This window comes from Rhinolophus sinicus, chromosome 4 (assembly GCF_057876585.1).
Source record: "Rhinolophus sinicus isolate RSI-liver-muscle chromosome 4, RSI-T2T, whole genome shotgun sequence".
NCBI lineage: Eukaryota > Metazoa > Chordata > Mammalia > Chiroptera > Rhinolophidae > Rhinolophus > Rhinolophus sinicus.
In genome coordinates this window covers 95,822,561-95,841,844 of record NC_142504.1, presented here as the reverse complement: position 1 = coordinate 95,841,844, position 19,284 = coordinate 95,822,561, and the positions used below count along the sequence as shown (strand labels likewise).

At 41.9% G+C, this 19,284-nt stretch overlaps 1 protein-coding gene and 1 long non-coding RNA gene across 5 annotated transcripts in view; one reads left to right on the top strand and one right to left on the bottom strand.

Moving 5' to 3' along the window:
* The window catches only part of SLC14A2 (solute carrier family 14 member 2), a 422,069-nt gene that overhangs the window by 163,002 nt on the left and 239,783 nt on the right, over positions 1 to 19,284 (bottom strand). For 3 of the 4 annotated variants that reach the window (XM_019739711.3, XM_019739714.3, XM_074340040.2), the window contains exon 3: positions 17,711 to 17,805. The gene's annotated coding sequence lies outside the window, so the exon portion shown is untranslated. The remainder of the gene's footprint in view (positions 1 to 17,710; positions 17,806 to 19,284) is intronic. The other variant, XM_019739713.3, reaches the window with a different exon arrangement.
* The window catches only part of LOC109451449 (uncharacterized), a 34,832-nt gene that overhangs the window by 1,605 nt on the left and 13,943 nt on the right, over positions 1 to 19,284 (top strand). The window contains exon 2 of the long non-coding RNA XR_012498756.2: positions 10,648 to 10,732. This is a non-coding gene — a long non-coding RNA (uncharacterized LOC109451449). The remainder of the gene's footprint in view (positions 1 to 10,647; positions 10,733 to 19,284) is intronic.

Sequence of the window (19,284 nt, the reverse complement as noted above, 5' to 3'; positions counted from 1 at the left end):
TTGCTCATATTTATGAGATATGGGGATTCAGTGACTCTTGTCAACAACACACACCCCAGACATGAAACTATTCCTATGGGAATGGGATATATGTTATGGGTCAGCTTCCAGATCTGGTGAGCCCAACCGAACACCTCCTGTGTGCCAGGTGATCTGCTAGACTCTGGGGCAGAAGGATAAGAAGGCATAGGCCCTGTCCTAGAGAAGCTCATGATCTGGTGGGGGAAGTTAGACCCATAAACGGATCATTTCAGTACAATATGGTATGTGAAACAACAGACTATCAGAGGGTTTCTCAAAGGTTTTCTCCCCAGGCTCATCTGCACTGGAACACCTGGGGAGTTTGTTATAGGCATCTTCCTGCCCCACCTTTGCCTCATGAATATGAATCTCAAGGATTGAAACTTGGGAATCTGCCTGTTTAATAAGCTTTCCAGGGTCCTCTGCCTGACTCAAAAGTTCATTATGGGAAAAGTTAGCTGTGGGAACTCACAGAAGGATGGCACAGCATCCTATCTTTATGGACCACTTATCTGAGCTCCATGCTTGTCTAGGTTCTATGGGAAATCCAATAACCTATAAGATAGAATCCATTCCCTCTAGCATTTTATAGCCTATACTTTTCTCTAGAGCCATAAAACCAAGACATCATATCCAGGGCTAAGGGGAGAGCAGAGTAGGAGATCATCCCTCCTGATATTCTTGCTCTAGCCTGCTGCAATGACCTGCCAGCTTGCTTCCCTGTGACTCTCCTCTCCCCAGGGCAGAAACCACTTGACCCACCATAGATAGACTTAGCATTGGCCAAGACTCTAGGAACCCTCTGATCCTAGGAAGGTGTTAAGCAGCCCATGTGAGGACCCTTGTCACTGCCAGTTCTGCTCTGACCTTGTAACTAATTATCAGACCTCAGCAGCATTCTGGGCTCCTGCTTCATCCTTATCCAGTGTCCTGGGACCTCTACAGCCCTTTTTATGTCTATGCCAAGCATGTAGTCTTTCCTAGCAGTCCTGTGAATGAAGGCAATGCCACCTTTTCTACCTGGTGAGGACACAGCAGAAGACAAAGCATGTTCACAAATATCATTGCATTAGAACTACACAACTTACACATTTCTCAGAGAGATAATATTATGTTTATTTTATAGATAAGTTTAAGGGACTGAGTTACATTTATAAAACTGGTGAATGGCAGACCCAAGTATCAGGCTGCAGTCTCTTTACTCACCTATAGTATATGTCTATCACACCATAATCAAAGGTCCTTTCTCAAGAGGGATGTCTGTGGACAGGACACAACTGGAGAGTCACTCTTTGTCTTTTTCTGGGTGTGTCCAGTCTTTGGAATGACCTCTGTTGCCTTTGGTGAGCCAGTTTTCTACAACGAAAATAGCCTAGCATGTGGGGTCCCTCTGTTCTTTACTCTGTGCGATCTTGAGCAAGTTTTAGCCTTTCTGACCTCAAGGTTCCTTGTTGATAACAATGGGACACTAAATCTGTGCCAGAGGGTAATGTTGAGTAAATTGAATGAAGTAACGTCGATAATGGCCTTGGCTCAATAAATGTTATCCTCCGTTTCATTTCCTTATTCTTCTGCACATGGAGCCCAAGATACTCATCCCTTCTCACTTCTGCAATGAAGGGCCAGTTCTATCCCTTTTAGGTCTAGACTGTTGAGAAATGCTTCTTGCTGTGTTATCTGATTCTGACAGCAACCTGGCTTGTCCTCACCAGATAATAGCTAACCTCTCCCTTCCCACAGCACCATGGGAATCCCATCTCTTTCTGAAAGCAGATAGAACCTGGTGAAAAGGAAGAGATGGATCCACATTAAGCTTGATAGTTTGTCTGCATCTATCCCTGACCCCTGCCTCTCTGGATGTGAGCAGGGCACAGTGGAGCACAGAAGAAAGGCCTGGGAACAAGGAAGGCACAATGGTTCCAGTAGCCAAGGTCCTTCAAGGGGAACTGGAAACCTATGCACACGTACTAGAGGCTACGAACACTCATGCATCAGGGTAAGGCAGGATTTCAGGTCCGAAAGTATTTCATGGCAACTCAGTATACCAAAGAGACTCTAGCGTTCTTTGGGATGGGTTCAAGTATAGGCCAAGTGGCCAGGAGGCATGATTATTGCTACAAAGGATAATCTTTCTCACATACTCTATTCTTTCTCTCCATGCCCCCTTTTAAAAATAATATGGAGCCAATGATTGTCAATTTATTTGCTGCTTCTTATAATTACATTAGCCATGATTAATTCACTGGAGTATAATTTGATTCTAGAGCCATTTCGTAAGAATTCTCCATCATTGGGCACGGTGGGACTCTTGAGGGCGACTTCACTCTGTTGGGCTCACGGAGCTCGATTAATGCACATGGAGAGAGACAAAGGAGAGGACGAGAGATGGCAGGCAGCTCAGTCTTGCTGAGTTGCAAAATCGCTCCACATTTGTCATTTGCTTTGATACACGAGCTCTATGAGGTAGCTAGAATAGCCATTATCAACTCCAGTTTACAAACTGGGAAACAAACCCTAGTCAAGTACACGGTGCCCAAAATAGGATTCAAATCCACCTCTAAGGAGATTAACCAATGATTTTAATGGTAGTCATTTTTGTAGTGCTTTGAAATTTACAAAACATTTCCAAATTTCTGATCTCCTTGGATCTGTACAACAACACTATGTGGCAGAGAAGAAATTATAATGCCCATTTTTACAGAGGAACTAACTTTGGGTTAGAGAGGTGACTTGTTCAAGTCTTAAAGGTGTGGAAACTGGGATGAGAACTCTGGACTCCTGCCTTCTGATAAAGGGCTTTGCTCTATTATAGCTAAGAACTTACGAGAAACCTGTGGTTTAAAAGCAGCAGGGAAAAGCCACGTGATATCATAATTACATTTTGTACAAAAGGCTATTCTCTGGGACAGAGGCTCTTAATTTAGGGAATCTGTGAGCCTCCCCTGAAATAATGTTTATATAGGTACATGCAGGCATATGTATATATAAACCATATTTTGGGGAGAGACTTTAAAACTTCTATCAGATTTTCTAAAGAGTATGTGACCTCAAAACATCCAGTAGGTTAGATGATTCTGGTCTCTTCTCCCCAATGAGAGACTAAGGTGGTGATGGGGGTCTTGGGACTTGGAAGGAGGTGAAAAGGCTTTGGGGGAGACCAGGGAACAGGGTCATGTAGGCCAAAGGAGGAGAACGTTTTAAGACGTTGGGTCTAGGCAACAGTTACACAGAGACAAATGCTGCCAAAACTAAAGGGCTGGATAAGTTGGTGTTTCTGACAGTTAGAAAAGTTTTTGTGGATTTATGGGATGAGAAAAAAGACTGGGAGGTATTAAAGAAAATAGAGATGAGGAAGGGAAGACCATGAGTATGGAAGTACTTCTTTAACGTGTGGCAATTCAGGAAAGTGGAGAGACGGAATACAAGTTTAGGGGGAAAGCAGGACCAAGGAAAGTTCTCTCTCCCTTTTTTCATTCCCCTTAAAAATGGAAGATGATGTGTTTGTTGAGGAAGACTCTAATTGAAGGGGAGAGACCAGATGAGAACGAAGGGCCTAATTAGGAGATAGTCCGGGAGGAATACTCAGCTGACATGGAGGGTTAACTTTAAAATACATTTGAGACTCTCCTGAAGCAGGAGTGGTGATGGGTGGGAGAGATGAGGATACACAGACCGTGTTAGCTTCTCGCACATTTCCTGCCAAGTTCATCTACAGCATGACTTACGGCACTTACAACAAGCAGCAAACTATGCCACCCAGTCGGGCTGTTCCTGTCACCTCCAGGCACAAGGCCTCTTGGCTCTCGGCATCTGGCAGCTTCTCACTGCCCTTCCTAACTTGTTCTAATTCTCTCCATTTCCTAGCATCTAGCACTAAACCTGTCCCGCGGCTTCTACAGCCAGCCGTTCTCTGTGGCCTCCCTCGAGTCCCCAGCTTCACAGATTTCTCCTGGGGGTGATTTCAGTAGTAAAATACAGAAATATATTGGGGTAATGTATTTGGTTTTCTTTGTTGTTGATTCATTTGATTGCTGAACCTTTTTAGAAAACTTGCACTACACAGTGTATAGATATATCACTCTATAGTTATAAAATAGATTGTACTTGGCAATTTCTGTTTAAAGCTTTTTCTCTGGGCCTTGGACAGGCACAGACTAGCATATTGTTCCTCAGGTGCAATCAGAGTCTTCTTATTTTACTTTTAGTGCCTTTCCTGGAGATATAACCTCCCGAGTCTCTGAGGGAAGCATTTTCAATGAGACGCTGAAGCATACCTAAAGGCCTGTTTCCCCCCACTAAAATTCTCCAGGTATTATATTTACCTCCAACTTCCCTTTCTAATAAGAGGAGGGTGTTCAGAAGGTGTTTGAAGGCTGGCTATTATCAGATTGTCAGGATATAATATATTCCATACGTTGTTGAGTCATTGGGCCATTTGCTCTGGGATTCTGCTTCCCAAGCTAGATGGTGGCTGTCCTCCCTACTTGTGAGGACTGCCCCATGGCAGGGCTGTGGCAGTGCTGGGGCTTACTTTTAAACTCCCCTTCTTTCCTGGGGACCCCTTGTCTACTCTTCTGTGTGTCTCACCTGCTCATTGTCAGCTCAATGCCATGCTTTGGGCACGAGTAAGATGTAGGTTAGGTTGGAAAGGATTTTGCCGGGGAAGCTCAAAGTGTCAACAGAGAAGACTTCCCTGACCATCCTTTAAAAAATAATATCCTCTTCTCTGGACCACTGCTCTCTGCCACCTTCACCCTGTTTTATCACCCCCCCACCCCCACCCCGATGAATTATTTTGTACATGTTTGTCTTTTCAGTTGAATGTGACCTCCATGGGAATAGAGATGTGTCTGTTTTTAACCTGGGGTATCCCACTGGCTTCACACAGTGCCTGGCCCTTGGTAAGGGCTCACTACATATTTGTTAAATAAATTGTTGAATGAATGTGGCAATTAGGTCGCTACTTGCTAAAGTCCAGGAAGCAGTGAATTATAGTGAAGAAAGAGGCGAACTGGGAGCCAAGAAATTCAGGTTCGCCTTCTGCCGCTATCATCATCCACCATATGCCTCACTTCTACCACCTCTAAGGTGAGCTAGCCCCTGAAGCCATTACGATGCTGAAAACTTTGATTTTTGAAAGGAAGAGAAGTGTAGGAGAGGATATGGGCTTTGCTGATATTCATGGTGGGTTTATGTTCAGGCTCTGCCCCCATATTGATGACCTTGGGAATGTAACTTAACTTTTTTGAATTTCCAACCTTTTTTGAATAATAAGGGTAATACTTCTCCTCTCAAAGAGGGTTGTGAGTACCGAATAAAGTATATGTGTGAAGAACTGGGTTTGTTCGCATCTACTGCTACTATTAGGGGTCAGGTTGGCCTTGAGGATGGGAATGGTCTCTGATCATTCACCTTTCCTACTTCAACTGTCTGGTTTGGAAATGGATCATTACAGTAATGGGCATGAAGCACTGGCCCTCCAGAAACTGGTGTTGCCACACAGGGCTTCACCCAGCCTTTGCTCGTATCAGTTGCCGAAATGCCTTTGGGTGGCCTTCAAGATCTGATCATGATCATACTTGTGAGCTAGAGCTTCCTCGGGTTCTGGGAGAATGACGCTTGGTCTCACATTGTAGGCGTTGCATGTCCTTTCCTTTCTTTTCTCTGGGCTCTCGGCTGCTACATGAAAGATATTAGTTATTCTATCAGTTCAGTCCTGAATTTGATTGGCATCTCTTATGAGTCATCATGCATAAGTGATCAAAATCCCTCAAGAGCCGGAGACAACTTATTAATGAGTGTGTCTTTCCCTAGGTCTTGTGGAGAGGACCAGGGAAGTGGAAATGTGACTCACTTCAGTAAGACAGCAAGGTAGTCTCTGTCCCAGCAGAAAGGCACATCTATGGAATCCCAAGGTGGAGCCCAGACTCAGCCTTGACTTTAATTACTGCTCCTCTGACCTGTCCTCAAGGCTTCAAGTCCTTGCTCTGTTCTGTAAGTCACCAGGTGACTAGGTGGCATTTTGAGTTCTATAGTTCTATACTGGGGGTCAGTTAAGTGAAGTTCATACCCTCCAGTTTTGTTTAAAATAGAAACTGAGGTCTTAGAAACAACGCTCTTAGACCTCTGCCTTTGGAAAAAAAAAATTTTTTCCTACTTTGGTCAAACTTTCTTCCTCTTTCCACGTTCCTGGCTTCTCTTTTTATCATTTTTATCCCTCTTTCCTTTGACTGTCCTTCATTTTTTCTGGATCTCCCTACACCCAAACTCCCTCATGTATTTGACAAATAGTGATGGAGAGGTGGGGACAGGGAGGGCATCAGACAGAGGAAGCAGCACATGCAAAGGCTCACAACTTAGGGAGCTCATGATGCATTTTGTGATATCCAGGATTTGAGGGTGCCTGGAATATGCAATCCAAGGTATAAAAGGTACAGTTGGGAGAAAAGCAGTGGCCAGATATTGAAGGACCTGGCTTTTTACTTTAGGAGTTTTGACTTTATCCCAAAGTTTATAGAGAACCATTAAAAAAGGATATGTGTGTGACATGACCCAATTCTGGTTTTTGAAAGCTCTGGCTTTGTTATGCCAAGTAGGGATTGGAGAGTGTTAGCTTGGAAACAAATTAAAGCCAAGATGGAATGAGGGCAGTGGACAGATTGGAGAAATATGAAGGGAAGAGCAACAATAGGACTTAGTGACTGTATCAATGATGGTAGGGAGAGAGAAAGAGGAGTCAGAGATGACCCCCAAATTTTGGCCTGGTCAAATGGGTAGATGATGCTGGTATCTGAAAGAAGAGCAAGGAGCAGTCCGTTCACTTTCTGGCAGGGTTGATGATGAGTGCCTATGAACCTGAGGAAACACAGCCAGCCATGAGGGTGGGAGCATGAATGTACAGCGGCACTGATTTGGGGAGCGAGTGATTTCTCCCGCAGAGTTCAACTTCCCAGATGGAAGAGTGGATATGGCCGGGCCCAGCTCTGTCCTTTCTAGTCCCTGGATGGACATCCAATACCACCACTCTACAGAAAGAAGTACAGGACAATGACAAAATATACCCACTTTCTGCCTTGCCAGAGCTTGACTCAAAAGATGCACAGAACATTTGCCTGAGTTTCTCTCTTTTTCTCTCTGGAGACATAATTTGGTGGAAACATGGCTTTCTATTCAGGTGACCAAGGATGTGTCTTGATGTTTCCATTTAGTTCTTAGGCAATGGCCTTACTGGGCTAAGTCAAAAATCCCATCAACTTCTCCTGTGAAGACTACCTGTACTCTATTCACTGAGCCTAGATATTTTGTCAAAAGTCCTCGTCAAATGCCTAATGTATGCAGGGGGAAAATAGGTATGAGGTACAGAGAAAAGCAAAGGTAAGAAGATACACCCAGAATCTATAACTAATAAACTAGTATAAAGCAATTCAAAGAGAATTTGGCCTAGGAGTTAGAAGGCTAGAATTCTTATTCAGACTCTGTGGTTTACTGCTTATAACATAATGGTTCCAAGTACAGCCTCTGCAGTGAGGGCACCTAGCTCAAATCCTGGCTCTGCCCTTGACTACCTGAATGACTTTGAGTTATTGCAGGTTGAATTAATTTGTGTAAAGCCCTCAGACTGGTGCTTAGCATGGAAGGTAAGTGTTAGCTGCTGTGGTTATTATTACTGTTGTTGTTATGAGCTGTATGACCAGGGACAATTCAATTCTGTCCTTGAGTAACAATGTCTTGATTCAAGATATCCTCTTTTCAGATTATGTCCTTTCTGAAAAGGCTTGAGGTTCCTCTACCCGTCCCACCATTTTATTCATTTTATATATTATCATGGGGTTTCACATAAATGTTTACTTGAAAAAGGGGCTCTGAAAAAAAAAGTTGCGAATCATTGGGCCCGATAATCTAAGGCCTCTCCTCAATAAAAGTATCTGATTCTCTGAGTGAAAGATATGCTATTGACAATAGACAATACGATGGTCTCAGAGAAGGAAGCCACAAACCAGGAAGGGGTCCTTGGAAGAGGTAAGTTAGAAAGGTAAATTTGGGTGTTTCTAGCCGTTGGTGAACGTGGAAGATAAATAGCAATGCCTCACGAGTAGGGAGGGTAAAGCATAAATGAAGAACCGGAACTATGGAGGGAGAAAAAGGTTAACAGCTCAATTCAGACCTATCCCTGGGGTGGTGGGAGGCAAATGGGCAGACAGGGGCTTCAAGTATAACTGTCTCAAGTAGAAGTTTGACCAAAGTGTGAAGTGATGAACAGCAAAGATGATTGGCTCCAATAAGGAAACCATCATCTAGTCTAGACTCCTTCTTGAGTGGCTAGGAAGGCAATATCTTCATAAGTACATGATGAATTACTACTGGCTGTGGCAACCACTGCTAGCTGTTCACGAGTGAGCCATTCCCCCTTCTTCCTTAGCAGTAGGACTCCCAACTTTTTCGCTGGGCCGAATGAATTAAAGAAAACATTTCCTAGCCTCCCTTGGGGTTAGGAACAGCCAATAAAATGTCCATGTGAGTTAAGGACTTCCAGGAAAAAAAATAATATCAGAGGAGTATAGAGAGCTGATAGGAACCGTTCTGCCCTTCCACCCCTAATTCTTCCTGCTGGCCACCTGGATGGCTTGGAGCTGCAGTGACCATCTCAGATAATGAAGTGATCTTGTTGATGGAACTCACATACTAGGGACAGTAGAGCAGAAAGATGGAAAGATCCTGAATCCTAGAGACATCGTTTAGCCACCATATTAGCTCCGGACTGGCTTACTCTGAATTCTTTTAAGTTGGGAGAAGTACCCTCCTATTGTATTTATATTTTTGTTATTCGTGGGCCTTATTCCTAGCCACAGAATGCTGTTTTTGATGCTCTGGCAGAGCTGGGGCTGGCCGGGACCCCCTGTGTGCCTTGACTATCTTGCTTGGCAGTGCTTCTTTCATGATCCCTCTGGTCCCATGTGTGGAACTGTCTCGGTGGGTGTGCATGAGCTGGAATCCAAAGCCAAAATAATTTTCAAAGCCATTAGCTCTGTGTCCTGCAGACTCATGCTCCCCACTGCCTTCTCGTTTCCACTGAGGATAGAGGTTGCTGGTGAATAACTTTTTCTTTCCTGAATTGTTTATTATATCAAGCACCCAATATCCACAGCACAAAATGTTATAATGTTAACATCTTGCTAAATTTGTGTTAGTTTTTTAATTAAAGAAATAAAACATTTTAGGTTCAGTTCAACCCCGTTTGAGCTGTCGTCGATCCCATTCTACTTCTTCCTCTGAGAATTCATTCTCCTGTGCTTGCAGGATCTGTGTTTTTATGATTTTACCACACATATGTTTGAATCCAAAAGTGACAGACAATGTTGTTTTGTATGTTTTAAATGTGCATGTAAATGGTATGTTAATATGATTTGATTCTTTTCACTCAGCTTGGATTTTCCAAAATCATCCTTCTCGATACATGCATCTGGCTCACCGAGGCTCACTGCTCTGAATTGTACATTGCTTTTCCATTGCCCTGTTGATAAGCATTTAGATTGTTTCCAAAATTTCAATATTGCAAAGAATGCAATAATAGACATCCTTTTACGTGTCATATTATACATAGGAGTGAGTTTTTCTAGGGCATACATCTAGATGTAAAACTAGTTGTGAAACATTTCTTCACATGTATAAGATATTTCCCAATTGCTCTCTAAAGGGGCTAAAACAATTTGTTCTCCTTCCAGAATGGCAATGTCCCTTTCACACAAAAAACTTGGCATTATCGAACCATTTTGTTTTTGACAATTCGTTGGGTGTGAAATGGTATCTTTTTGCTTTAATTGGCATTTCCTTGATTATTAATGAGGTAGGACAACTTTCGTATTATTATAGACTATTTTGATTTACATTTCTGTGAACTGTCTATTTTTATGTTTTGCCTGTTTTGTCATTGGGCTGTTGGCTTTTGTAGTTCTTCCCTCCCCACATATTTTAGATATTAATCCTTTGTTGGTCAAATCCTCCTGCAAATCTCTCACTGCTCTTTTTGCTTTGTTCATTGTATTGTTGGTCATATAGATGTCTTCAATTTTAATGTAATCTAATTCATCTTTTTCTTTGGTGCTTTTTTTGAATCTTAAGGACTTCTTTCCTGATTAGATATAAAAATATCTTCCTGAATTTTCTTCTAATATTTTAAAAGTTTATTTTATTTTATTTTTTTTAGCTTTTAGCCTTAAATCCATCTGGAGTTTATTTGCAATATTTTGTGTTGCTTTGTGTATAAGACAGAGCTCTAACGTTAATCTTCCAATATGGAGAGTCAATTGTTATGGCACTACATATCCAATAGTCTGTGCTTTGCCTCTTTATTTTTAATTACCCCTGTCATGTACCAAATTTCCAAAAAATGCACGGGTTTTTCCCCGGACTTTCTAGTTTATTCCATTGGTCTCTGTATTCTTATACCTCTATCACACTGTTTTGATATCTGTGGTAATTTATTTTTGCCCAGTTTTATTGAGCTATAATAGCCACATGTCACTCTATAAGTTTACGTGTACAGCATTATGGTTTGATTTACATATTATTGTGAAATGTATATAATTTTTGATTAAACTTCTAATGCTTCCTTCCTATCCCTTTCAGCAGGTACTTTTCTCCCTCCCCATTCTTATTCCAAAGATTTGGGTTCCAGCTCCAACGCTACCACCAAGTGGTTGTCTGTTCCTGGGTGAGTCATCTAACCTCTCTCTAGTGTCCTCCTCTGTCAGACGTGCTTTGTCTGCCTCACAGGGTTTCTGGGCTGATCAAATGGGATAAGGGTGTGAGAATGCTCTGGTGAGTTAAAAACACTGAGGCAAAGTGAAAAAATGACTTAAAAGCAATAATCTGAGGACTGACCTAAGATAAAATGTGCAAGTCAGACTATTTTTTTTCTCAGCTTTCTGCTTTCTCTAGGCTTCTTGATTCTCTTTTCTCCCAAACTTCCAGGGGGTGTAAAACACAAAGGTCTTCTACTAGGGTAGACTTTTCATGATAATGTATTAGAAGCAACTTGGATTCATAGGCCTGGGTCCAATTTCAGACTCTAACTTTGTGACTTAAGGTAAGTCACTCAGACTCTTTGAATCTCAATTTATTTATCTGTACAGCAGGCATAATAATCCCCCACCCTCGAGTAGTACTACCTTATTCACCAGAAGTAATGTAGACGGAAGTGCTTGGTAAAATGTGAAGCCTTATAAGAGTCAGAAGGTGTTATTATTAGTATTCCTGCTGATATTTACATACGAGAAAGGACCTTCAGGAAGGCAGTGATGTTTACTGTGTTGAAATGCTTTGTTCTCTCCACTTGAATCAAGGCATGTAGGAGAATCAAATCCATTTTTGTCTGTAAGTACGGTTGACTCAGTATAGTGTCTACACAGCCTTCTAGAAGATGTAAGAAGTCCCTTTCTGAAACACCATTTCCTTTAGACTTTGCAGCTGGATGTGTGAAATGGAGGTGGTTGGGAATCCATGATGTCTGTCTGGACAACTAGCAGAGCAGCTCTGGTGCAGCGGCTGGGCTCAGCACTGACTGGAGAGACTGAGAGCGTCAGGGGTTCAAGGTTAGGAACAAATCATCCTTTGTACCCTCCTCACAGACACCATGCCATTAAAATGAACATTAAGGTCAGCCCTGACGTTCTGTGAAAGGGCTTCCCTTGGAGTGAGCATATGGAATAACCTCGCACTACTCAGGTGACTGGAGCATCTTTTACTCCTGTGCCAAAATCAGACTTGGGTTTGGGCCAAATGACAGTCATGGGCCAGATGACACGAGACTGTAGCCCACCTGCATAAACTAATAGAGCCTGCCCTTTTCCTTGGTAATTAGGTTCTTGCCCTTTCCTCAGTTCTATTGAAACAGGATTTCTTATCTGTTCTCTAGCTACCTCCGCAACGGATGATGGGCTCTACTGTTTTGACCACCAGTCTCTGCTAGAAGTTGCTGGAATCCTTCTAAGCCAAGAGCAGCATTACCACCCCTGCCCATAGCCTCTGCCAATGTTCGTTTTTAGCTGTGGTTTGCATAGAGTCCTGGATTTTTGACCTGGGATTGCATCTTAGTCCCCAGAACCCATGATCTGCCTGTTTTTTCCTCTAGGGTCAATGCTATGTCTGACTCAGTCTCTTATCTCCACGTGACCCTTGCCTGCTCTTGCTCCCATGTTCATGCAACATCAAAGGTCTGACTCTCCTTACAGACCTTGTCTTGTCTACCTTTACACTGTTGATAAAGTACATGACTCTTTTCCTTCTAACTTGTAAGTTGTGAGTCTAGGACCCCTTTGTGAAATTTGTCAGTCAGGTATCATTCCAAACAGACTACAGCTAACTTTGTTATTATTTTTTCAAATGTGGACATGAAACTTAGGGAAAGGTAGTATTCTAGTAGAAGCTTTATGTATTTAGATCCTCCTTCATGAGTGAAGGAAACATTCTCCTGCTACTGGAGTTGTCCTTGTCAGAAGAGAGCTGACTTGCCTCAGGTCACAACCCCTCCTTGAGGCAGCCCACATCCTGTGACTGCTTATGTGGTCGTAACAATTAGAGGGAAACAAGTTTAAAGGCCCAGCCCCTCATGACAACTCTGATGGGCCAGTCCCATTCAGCTGAGGCTTTGTGACAATCCAGTAGGCCAGCTCTTCCCTCTGCCCATTCCAACCTCCTTCCCTTCCCCTGCAGGAGTTGATCCTGAGAACACGCTTACTTCCAACACACAAGTCTGTCTAGAGCCAGATTCCTGGAGACCCTAACCTGCAACAGGTATCCCAACCAATCAACTCTATATTGACTCAGCATCTTCTTTCTCTGTAAATTCCTCTTCCCTGTGGTAGGCAGAATAATGCCATCCTATCCAAAGATGTCCACTCCCTAATCTCCCAGAACTGGTGAATCTGTTACCAATAATGGTTAAAGAGACTTTGCAGATGTGATTAAGGTTATTGACTTCGAGATAGGGAGATTATCCTGGATTATTCAAGTAGACAACATCTAATCATATTGGTACTTCAAAGCAGAAAACCTTTCCTGGCGGTGGTCAAAGATGTGACTACAGAACAAAAGATCAGAGAGATGCTGTATTGCTGGCTTTGAAGATGGAGGAAAGAACCATAAGCTAAGGAATGCAGGCAGCTTCTAGAAGCTGGGAAGGGCAAGGAAATGGATTCTCCCAGAGTCTCTAGAAAAGAATGCAGCATCACCAACACTTTGATATTAGCCCAATGAGAGCCATGTAAGACCTCTGACCTACAGAAAGGTAAGACAATAGATGTGTTGCTTTAAGGCACTAAAACTGTGGTAATTTGTTACAACAATAGAAAACTAATATACTCTCCTTAGGGGTTACCTTAATATTGGTTCATTTGTATAACCATGGATGTTCCCTTCACTTGTGTGAGCCTTAGTTTCCTTACCTGTAAAATGGTTATTTTGGGCCACATGCTTACTAAACCTCTTCCAACTTGACTAGACTCTTTACTTTGCAACATTCACTTTTCCTTCTAATGAGACAGGTGTTCCCTTGTCTTTTTGATGATTATACTGAAGCAAACCTATCTGAAATTCTGCAGGAAGCAATAAATTGGCCATGTACCAGGGTCAGGAGTGACATTCTTTCTATTTATCTGCCTGGTTCTTCTGGTCTGTCTTTATGTCGATTTCTAAATTTCCTATTCCCATAAGTCCTCATGGCCCCAGGAAAAATGCATCTCAGCTGGTGGACAATTTATGAGCCAAAGCCTGATGACTAATAGATTTTGACATTTTTTTTTTTTTCTCTATGAGTAGACCTGCAGGTACAATTAAAAAAAATTTTTTTTTTGGTTACGCAGAAAATAATTTGTTAAAAGTTGTAGGTACCAAGCTTAGAAGTGAGATCAAAGGTAGCAATATTCTGGCAGCTTGTGAAAGTTAATTCAGCCTTTAGGGAAATCCACCATTTTTAGGATTTTAAAAAAAATTGTCCTTAGCCTGATTTTTGTTAGGGCTAAGTATAATGAAATGCCACTGTAATTAAAATACTTATAAACCCACTAGTCATAGCTGTTGTGAAAAAAAAAGAAAAGAAATTGGACACTAAAATGAGATAAAAATAGAGCCTCATTTGGCCCCTTCTCCCTCCTAGTGAGAAACCAATACAGTTGCCACTTCATTAACTGCTCTGTGTTAAGAAAAGCTGAGCTGACCACAAAATAATAATGGCAATAGCACAGTGATAATGATGACTCTCTGCTACATTCATGCAGCATGTTATGCTTCTCAAAGCACTTTCTGTCTACTGACTTGTTGGAGCCCCAAGGTCTCAGGATTTCCATAAGAAAGTGGGGGAGGTAGAGAGGGTGGGCATCATCCACCTGATTTGACAGATGAGGGCATTGTAATCTAAAGGATCTAAATGACCCTCGTGTCAACACGAGAGTCAGCAGCAGGTCTGGGTCTGGGGGCTGCTTTCTACGTGGAGATCTATGTCCACTGTAGTTCACTGCCACTGGCAGTTGGAGTCAGCCAAGGCAGAGTCAAATATGGTCTCCAAAGACTTCATACTGCAAACCTGAGGCTACCGGAAACAGTTCTTTTTTTGCTATCAGTAGAAAGGATAAAGTCACTAAAGAATTAGTCATTAAATTTAGCCTGAAAGAGGATAAAGAGTTGAATGGAGGTCAAAGAAAACCCTAGAAGTGGATTCCTGTCTGTCACTCCGCTCACTAAGGTTGGTGATGCTGACCAGTGATGTCCTAAAATGTGCCAAAGTGGAGAAAAATTGTCCCCTTTTCCTCCTTCGTGGGGCTCCACTCGTGTTCCTTGGAGCAATTTCCAGGAACCCCGTATACTATGGCCTCTGTAAAATGGTATCACCAACACTACTTGCCCTTCTCCCCATGGCCTGACCCAGGTGCAATTAGATTGACTAACCTTGAACGAGATAACAGAAACTGAGGCCAGTGGTATAAAAAGGAACAATCCTCAAAGGCATCCCTAACTCATCTGAACAATGACAGGGTGAGACTAAGTCTGCTCACTGATTCCATTTCTTCCAATAAGATCTCATTTTACATTTGGCGGAGTAGTATCATTTCGAGTTCAAAGACCTGGATTTGAGAGTCAAGTGGCGACTCTGACCGGGCTATAATATCGTCCCTTAGCCTTCACGAGGCTCAGTTCTCTCACCTATGAAATGGGTGTGATAATAGTGAGTCTCCTTTCCACTTTATAAGGGTGTCATGAGAGTCAAATACCTAAATGTAAAGTGCTGTAGGGAAAAGGCGTTATGATTTTATTAGTGGTGGTAGCGCTAATTATCATCACTGTAGCCTAATAGTAACAATGATATTACAAGAATCGGAGATTGTGGTACTACTGGTAAGGCATTTCTGAGATTATTCATCATATGTGGATACTTCTGGAGAAGTCACTCATGTGGTGCGATAATGTGTATTGGGAGTATTTCTTTGGGTACACCAACCCTAAGAGGTAGATTCTATTCTTGTTATTTTACTCAATAAGAAACTAAGGGGGTGGGGGTGGGAGGAGGTGGGGTGGGCCAGGGGAGGGGGGGAGAAAGGTGTTTGAAGGTTGGTATCTTGAAATTCCAGTGGGTTTTGTGGATTTTCAGCATTGGCAGGCACGCCTAGCACTTCCAGTATAGAACAGCACTGAGCCTTTAATGCCTTGTTATCAGTGGCTTGTTGCCTTAACCACGAGAAGGTTAATATTAGAAGTGTCTTCAAATAGGACAGAATGATTCATTACTCAGTCATTGATAAGTCCATTAAGTCTTGCTCTTTGATCGATGTCTAAATGCCCACTAAGAATTTCCTCAGCAAGAACTTTCTAACACTATGATTTTTCTTTACTAAGCCCATGATATATTTTCCCCCAGCACAGAGTGGCCTTGTTGGGGAAGTGACTGCCAGACAGGGACTAACGCAAGGCCTCTTTCATCAAGGCAAGGCCCCATGTTACCAGTTCTCTCCAATGGGATGTGATGTGTGTCAATGGTAGGCCATGGTGGAGAGGAAGTGGGTGTGCCATCTTCACTTTCTCGTTCCTTGTCAACCAAGTGGATGCAGAAAATTCAGCATAAAACTCAGAGGCCCTATAAGATGGCGAAGCCACAGATAGGAAGCACCTAGACTTCTGAATCACCATTTAGACAAACACCCGTTTGGGCCTTATATGAGAGAAAAGTGATCTACTGTTAATAAACTGGCAGCTAACAGGAAATATGTTTAGGTATGAGATCACAGAGTCCAGAGATATAGGTACAGTCTTTAACTAAATGTTTCAGTTGCTTTGGTTGTCACATAGCTTATAGTCAAATATTAAGAAAGTATGTTAGTCATGTCCTAGAAACCTGCCTATAAAGCAAGTTCCATAAAAAAAATTTTAAAAGTACATTTTGCTTGAGATAACAGAAAAATGTAGCTAGTTAAACACAAAATAATGATACCTTAAACAATAACAAAGGTCACTAGATGTTTAGTTTCTGCCTTTTGCTTTAAAGATGACATCACTGACGCACAATTATGAGATATTTTGCAGAATCTTGGTTCCTCAACCTGGTTAGATCACCCCACCATACTGACGAAAACACCAGACAAGATGACATCGGGAAGTGAATTAATCAGACTAAAGAAAACCACCGAAGCTTATACCAGAACTAACCCTTGACACCTAACCCTTGACCTTCAATCTCTTTCTTTAAAAACCTTTGATTAAAAACCATCTGGGAGTTTAGATTTTGAGGGCTAGCTTGCTGTTCTCCTGTCTTGGTGCCCTTCCAAAAAATTCTTTTAATTTCTCCACTGCAAAACTTGGTGTTTAGTGTTTGGCTCTGCTGAACATGAAGTGGGTGGACACTTTTTGGTTTGGTAACATTAAACCATCAAGACTTGAATGTTATCTCTTACACGAGCTATTGCACTATAGATGTCAATGGAAAGAGACCACCAGTATTTCAGACCTGGTTCTAATCCCCTGCCATCTTGGAAACGATTGAATATGGTTTCTAATCCCTTCCCTCATTCTAATTCCCTGCAATCTTGGAAACCCCATGAATACCAGCTCATCCATCCTAAGCAGCTTCCATCATGCTCTATATTGGCCAGAGCAGCTGTCTGCTTGTCAAACAACCAAAAATCTATGTTTGGCAAAACAGTAGTTTTCATCAGTAAGTGACCTTAAGATAACATTTACATTGCTGGCGAAGTTATTTCATCCCTGAACCAGCGACATCCCAGTTCAGACTCTCCTGGTAGCATGAGGCAGGAAAGCTAATGAAGTGTGGGGATTATTAATGACTTTATCTTCTCACTCTCCAGTCCCTCTCCTTTTTCAAACTTTCAAATATATTCAGCAGTGTCAGATCTGTTCATCTATTTTTGACAAATAAATAGAACCTATCCCTTTGGAATTTTGCAGAGAAGTTGGCCACGTGATCGTGCTAGCTTGTGGTCTGCAAACAACCAGAATTGAGCTGGGAAGACACTGGCTCAAGGGGAAAAATATTATCATGGGACCCAGTTCTCTCAGGTCAATCATAGTTCCCATGTGGTCCTAGCAATCGCTGAAGGAAAAATAATGTTAGTTTTCTGTGGTAGCATTTTTGGTGATAATAGTTGTTTCAGAAGACACAAACACAGTGACCAGTTCTAGAACTTACTTACGATTTCCTTGGTCAGAGTGGGATCGAGGAATTCTATAAAAGGTGTTGTGAACTTCTATTAGTCGACTTCAAGTAGTAAGCAAGAAGTAGTCCTGTAAAGATAGACAATGGAGGTCAGAAATAAGAAATCTAGAAGATTTAATTTGCTTTTTAAAATTTAATAACATTTACTGTTTTTTAAAATGGTAAACAATGCATGTTCATTTTAGAAAAAATAGAAAATACGGGATTAGGAAGTAAGACATAAAACTCATCTGTCATTCCACCATCCAGGTATAACCACTGTTAACCCATGTAATCCTTACAGATTGTTTCATGAATATTTATGTATATATGGATGTATATTTTTCTGTTTTTAGTTAACAAAACTGGGATCATACTGCACATACTTTTTGTGACCTGCTTTTCTTTCATTGAATAAGACATTATGAATATCTTTTGTCAAACTTCAACTGTGTGGTAGATGGCTTCTAAGATGGTTCCCAAGGATCCCTGCCTTCTCGTGTCCTCATCATGGTGTAATTCACTCTCCTGGGATGTGGGCTGGACCCCTGACTTCTAACCAATAGTATATGGCAAGGGAGATGAGCTGTCAGTCCTGAGACTGGGTTACAAAAAGAGTCTGGTGGCTCTCTCGATCAACCTCTTCTGCTCTCTGACTTGCTTTCTGTGATGAAGTCAACTGCTATGCTATGAGGAACCCTAGAGAAAGGAGGGCAGTGGAACTGAGGCAAGAAACTGAAGGAGGTCTCCAACCAATAGTCCCAGGAGGACTGAATCCCACCAACAACCACTTAAATGAGCCTGAAAGCAAATCCTCTCCAAGATAAGCCTTGAGATGATTCAATCACCTTGACTATAGCCTATGAGAGGCCCTGAGTCAGAGGTCCAAGCTCAGCCACGCCCACAGACTCCTGACTCTGAGATAACATGTTTGTTGTTTTAAGATGCTAAGTTTTGGGGTAACATAGCCATAGATAACCACACAGTTTTTAATAGCTGTTTATCATTCCAATGTAAGGTTGTACCATAATTTACTCAATCTGCTATAGCGGTACATTTTGGTGTTTCATTTTATTTGTTTTGCTGTTATAAACAGGGCTGCCATGAATGCTATTGTAGCTAAATATTGGTACACATCCTTCATTCTTTCCTAAGGATAAATTCCTTGAAATGGAATAGCTGGATTTCAAAGGGTTTGCATCTTTGAAGGCCTTTGAGATGCCATTTCCCAGTTGCTTTCTGGTAGGATTGTACACATTTGCAACCCTGCTGACTGTAGTTTCCAGTGGCTACTGGCCCACACAAAAGGGTCTGTGTTTCTGAAACATATTTTTGGTTAATTTCAACTACTCTGTCTTGAGCTGTGTCTCCATGCAAACCAGTTACAAACAAAACCAAATACAAATACGAAAACCCAAGAATGAAGACTAAGGTTGAATGTTCAAAACTACTAGATAATTTGATGCTGAACAGTTTATTCAAAGTACTATTGTTTTGAAATCAGTGAGATGACTTCAGCCACCCTCAACTTGCTATTATCTTTTAGTGAGCATTGAACTTCTGAAAAT